Raw genomic sequence first — 6,000 nt, forward strand, 5'->3', positions numbered from 1 at the left:
TATATATATATTTATTTATTTTTAGGGGTACCACCTCTGGTGCAATTGCAGGGACCCCACATCCTCGAAGAAGAAAACAAAGAGCATTCAGAGAAGATCTTGTGGATTCTCACTGAATACTTTATTCTTTTCTTCTCCTACCATCCCATTATTTTTTGTATGTTTTGTATTATTTTGTTTTATTTTATTGCAATGCTACAGTTTACAGAGGACACACACACACACACACAAATATATAACAATTAAACAATCAGCGTTCGAAGACCTCGTCCAGCTCCTCGGAGGTCGGATGCGTACCCAGGATACAGCACGCATTTCCCCTCTGAACTGCGACACTGAGGTGCTGGAACAGGAAACTGGCTGCTCGTGGGTCTCTAGTTTTCCCAATTTTCCCAACAAAGCATGAGTTCCTCACCAACCTCCTTTAAAAACTTGAGTGCACATTTACCCCAGGCGCCCAGACTCTCAGAGCACATCGGCACGAACCTGTAACAACGTTCTAGGTCTCTGTACTTGTTGATTTTCTGGGTCTCCCTGAAGGTGGCTGCCCCACCTCCCTCCGCTGAGCTGTAACGTAAATAGGTATCAGCCAATGTAGATGCACAGGTGTAATCCCATACGACCTGTTTACCTTCCCTCCATGGCTGCAGGGTGACTCCATCTGGGCGTTTTTGGCTGTTATCAGGTCTGCACAACTGAGGTTCCCTTTGTGCTGGACACCCAGCTGTAGCCAAACTTCTCTTGATGATGTCATTGACTGCTTCCTGTCTGGCAATCTTTCCCTGTGTCTTACGACAGATGAGACCATGGCTGCCGTATTGGTCTGCCCGTGCATGGCCGCAAATACACCGGTGTTCGGTGGAGATAGGGGCGGCAAGGCGCAGAGCAACACCAATACTTAGGGCCCGATGGTCCAGGCGGGTGCCCAAAGCGGAATTGGGGACTGCCAACAGGAAGTCCCCAGTATGGGGGGGCTTGCACAGCTTGGAGACGCGCTCTGTCCTTCTGAGAAGCTGCGTCCAGCAGTGCTTTGGCGATGTTCTCCACTATGGGGCTATCCCATTTGGCCTGTTTACCGTCGTTTGAAAAAGTTGGTCGAGTGTGTGAATTGGCAAGAGTGTCCTACTGACCAGCTCCTTCCACAAATTTGGGATCACGAATCCCAATGGAGCTCTTTAGGTATTCTGGTAGTATTTCCTTCACTAATTCACTGGTAGCACTGGTCGAGGATAAGAATGGCGGCAATGCTGTGTCGCCTTGCGAATACCTATCCCCCCGAGTCTAACTGGGAGCGTTGCTTGGTCCCACTGGTCATCTTGCAGGGAGAGGTTTAACAGTTTCATAGTTATTGTCTTTAGGAGTGAGTCGTATTCCGTTAATTTTGGGCTGTCAAGGGAACGAGCACACCTGAGGAAATAGGTAAGTCTGGGCAAGGCCAGGCACCTTGTAAGAAAGTACAAAGCATCGTGAGCATCCTAAGCCCCTATTCGCGCCTCCATCCTCCTCAGGTCTTTAAGCTTTTCTTCGAGGACTACCTCAATGGCGCTCGAGCCCAGAGGTGCCCCTAGCAGCACACTGTCGGTGGGAGCGATCACTTGGGCTTCTGACAATAAGATTCGTACTGCATCTATGATTGGTTGGCTGGATGAGATGATTTCACACTTTGATGGATTTAGCGTAAGGCCTAACTCCTCTCCCTTAGATTTCACTAGCTGAAGATCTCCTAGCAGTGATTCCTGTGTCCCTGCCAGGGTGCCATCGTCCAGGAACCAGATGTTGAATTCGCTGGACAACCTGTTTGTGACCTCCTTAGCTGCCATGCAGAAAAGAAAAGGGGCAAGTGGGTCTCCCTGCTGGACACCTGCGGAAACAACTTCATGTTCCCCAAACAACAGTGTCGATTCCCTACTATACCCTACTGAAACGAAGGGAAGTAGACAAGGAAAGCTGGTTCGAACTGCTTCCAGTACCACATCCCTTTTTACCTGGTTGAAGGCATTTTTAAAGTCTAATTTAATTAATGCCTTATTTTCTGGGAGGTGCTTGATATAGGCTCGTGCTGCATGAGCTGCAGCTTCACAGCCATGGGGGACATATATATATATATATATATATATATATATATATATATATATATATATATATATATATATATATATGTATGTATATATATGTATATATATGTATATATATGTATATGTATATATATATATATATATATATATATATATATATATATATATATATATATACATATATATATATAGACAGCAAAATGGGAGTAAACAAACAAATTTGCGGCCACTGTAATAACACCTTAAAGTCGAAGGCAATGGGAATTGAATGTTATATATGTATGAATACATTTCATTCGGCTTGTACAGGAGTGAGTAACACTACGGCACTGAGAGCTGGCCACTTGCTCTGGGTGTGTAAAAATGACCTGCCAGCTTGGAATATCCTAAAAATCCTTTTAGATAACATGACGCATGAACGGAAAACATCGTTCATTGAAAGCCTACCAGCCATCCAGAATGAGTGGGAAAGGAACAATAATTCTAATAGACCAGGGGCGGAGGCTATAGTCAGGGATGAAAGTGTAGCAGAAACTCAGGAAGTTGTAAACTCTGACTCAGTATGCCGGGATGTAGATGACAGTAAACTAGAAAGTGTACCAGACAGCACTGACAGCTCGATAGGTTCAGACACTACAACGGTCCCCAATAGAGCGAGTCAGACCAAAAGGCCAGACGTATGCAAATTTTATGCAAAGGGTTTATGCAGACAGATATGGTGGTAATAAGAAAGGATTAGAATGCAGTTACCAACATCCCCAAAAATGTTTAAATATGCTTAGGAAAGGTGAGTGTCGATTCGGATCAACATGTTGGTTTTTCCATCCTGACATGTGCCAAATCTCACTCGAGGACAGAAAATGCTATGACCTCAGCTGCCCACACTGTCACGTGAAAGGCACAGAACGCTACATAAAGAGCGGCAAGCAGGATAATGAATTTGGAGGAAACTCGATAAATTTTTATACCAAACCGAAAGAGAATTCAAAAAGAGGAGCATGGAGAGTGTATGGAACTGGATGCCAGACCCACTTGCATACCATAATTACAGATACAATTACACACCAAGAGGGAACTACAACTACGACAGACAACTGCCCTACAACAATCAAGCACTGGTCAGAACAAATTCAATATGTCCAAGCATAATGGGCTTGCCGCAAAAGTCTCCCATTCCAACTATCCCTAATAGAATAACCTCATTCATCTTTGCCAACATACAAGGACTAAAAACAAGAACAAACAACAAAGTACAGTTCATAAATGGCCTCCTCACGGAGTCAAATTTAGTATTTGGAGCTTTCACAGAAACCCATGCAGGGGAGTTGTTGGACAGTGAGATCTGGATTCCAGGATATAACCTATACAGGTGTGATAGGATAATTATGTCACATGGAGGAGTGGGTCTGTATATTAGGGAAGACCTTGTATGCTCGGAGCTCCTTACCGTTACAAATGAGGTGATAGAGGTACTGGGATTAAAAATAGAGAAAATAAACTTAGTGATTATTCTAATATACAAACCGCCAGATTTGTTGTCAGATCATCACCCTAGATTGACTACTCTATGTATAGGAAATACCATCCTGCCCGGTGGGACTTTCAAACGCAAACGGCTCAGTGTTCCTCCTGCTCGACGTGAAGACTTTGTTGCTCATGTGTCAGAGTGGTACAGCACTTATGATCCCTCCACAGTCCAGACATTTAACGACGGTCTAGTACAGAGCATTCAGATGTTTGTTGACCCTTTAGGTCGGCCCCCTGCACCATCCAATAGTCGCAACGATATGAAAGGTAATAAACGCCATGCCTATTACAATGACCCCAAACTGCGTACTTTGAAACGCACTGCCAGACGAGTTGGGCTTGCATATAGGGAAACACGTACGCCAGCAATGCTCAAGCTCTTTCAGAAAGCCCTAGCCAAGGCGAGGGAGCGCATGACAGAGCTCAGGCAAGATAACTGGGAAACTTTTGTTAACAGTCTCAACTCTCACACCCCCCTCAGCCAGGCATGGAAGGATATTAAAAGAATTAAAGGCGATAAGATCGGCCAAGTAGCACACCCTCACCCTCTACACAGAGCAAACGAGTTAGTCGATGCTTGGGCAACCACCTCTAGCTTCAATAATCTTCCCCCAGACATACAGTTCAGATTAAATGCTGGTTACGGAGATCGAGAAAGGCTCGTTGACTTCATGCTCCACAAGGAAGATGAATGCAACGTGCCATTTACTGAGTTTGAATTACTCGCGGCCCTAAACAAAGGCAAAGCCACATCCCCCGGTGAAGATGGTATCACTTATGACATATTGCGTCTGCTCCCTTTAGTACCAGGGAATCCCCTACTTGAGCTGTATAATATGAGCTATGTTACTGGGGAACTTCCTAACTCTTGGACCAACAGTATAATCATTCCAATTCCCAAGCCAAATCAAGAGAATGCTTTCCGCCCAATTTCCCTTACTAGCTGCATTTGCAAAACATTCGAGAGAATGGTCCTAAACCGTCTCCTCCATCGAATAAGAACCATGCTATCCCCCCAGATATATGGCTTCATGCATGGAAGGAGTGTGCATCATTGCATCACCACCTTTCTTACCCTGCACACTGAAAAGTCATATACCACCTTCCTAGATCTTAAGTCTGCCTTTGATATTGCAAATAGACATGTTATCTTGAGTGAGCTTGCAAGAATGAATATTGGTGGTCGGCTTCTTTGTTGGATCAGGGGTTACTTATCCAACAGGAAGTCATCTGTATTTTTCCAGGGGCATAGAAGTGTAACAAGAGACTTTGAACTAGGCACCCCGCAGGGTGGTGTCCTCAGTCCTACCTTATTCAATATCTTAATAAACACGCTGTTAAACTCTGTACCGAGCAAACCCAACGTCCACATCATTAGCTATGCTGATGATATAATGATACACACCGCTGGTTATGCTAACACGCAGAACACTCTTAACTCTGTATTAGACTCATGTCAGGACCTAGGTTTAATTATCTCAGCAGAGAAAACAAAGATATTAAATCGGCGCCCACCCAGGCAGGGAGGAGCTGTTCGCAAGATGCAACTGTCTGATGGCTCCCAGCTTGACTATGTAAACAGATTCAAATACCTTGGCCTTGAGGTGCCACTGTACGGTCCTGTTGTATTCAGACTCTGTCGTCAGTTTAAAGAGAGGCTCCGAGCTCTCAAGGCTGTTGCAGGTTATCACTCAAGCTATGGTGCCAATGTCAGAATTGTCAAAATGATGTACTTTGCATACATCAGATCTTTAGTAGATTATGCTGCACCTCTGCTTGCTTTGATGCCTGAAAGAAAGCTTGGAGGGCTTGAAAAATTGCAAAACGAAGCCTTGAGGATAATCCTTGGGTGCCCTCGTACCACAAAGATACTTAATATGAGAAAGGAACTTAATATTCTGAGCGTTGTTGATCGTGTTACTGAAATTAACTGTCAAATTGGTATAAAAATGCTTAGGCTAACTCATCCTAATCCTTGCACAGAAGCCCTCCAGAATTTCTTTATTGAAGATCAGCATTGTTCCAAATGGATAACAAAAACTGGAACCCAACTCAGAATGTATCAGGTTCATGATTTGTACCAAGAGAAACAACAGCGGCACTTTCCTGCACCGTGGGAGGTTACACCCTTTCCAGTTTTAATCCCTCCCTTTCCACCCAAGAAGCAAATTAGAGATCAGCCCAAGCTTCGTCTTGAGGCAAAGCTCAACGCCTTAAGCCATATTGATGCTCTGTCCACAGAGCATTCTCTCTCTCAAATTATATACACTGATGGTTCCCTACACCGCACCACGGGTGCAGCTGGAAGTGCAGTTGTCCTGACAATGGGCGATGGCCTATACTTTGAGTGGGGAGTCCGTATAAACAACTGGGCCTCTACCCTTCAGACTGAACTATT

Source organism: Procambarus clarkii, chromosome 40, assembly GCF_040958095.1.
Source record: "Procambarus clarkii isolate CNS0578487 chromosome 40, FALCON_Pclarkii_2.0, whole genome shotgun sequence".
Lineage (NCBI taxonomy): Eukaryota > Metazoa > Arthropoda > Malacostraca > Decapoda > Cambaridae > Procambarus > Procambarus clarkii.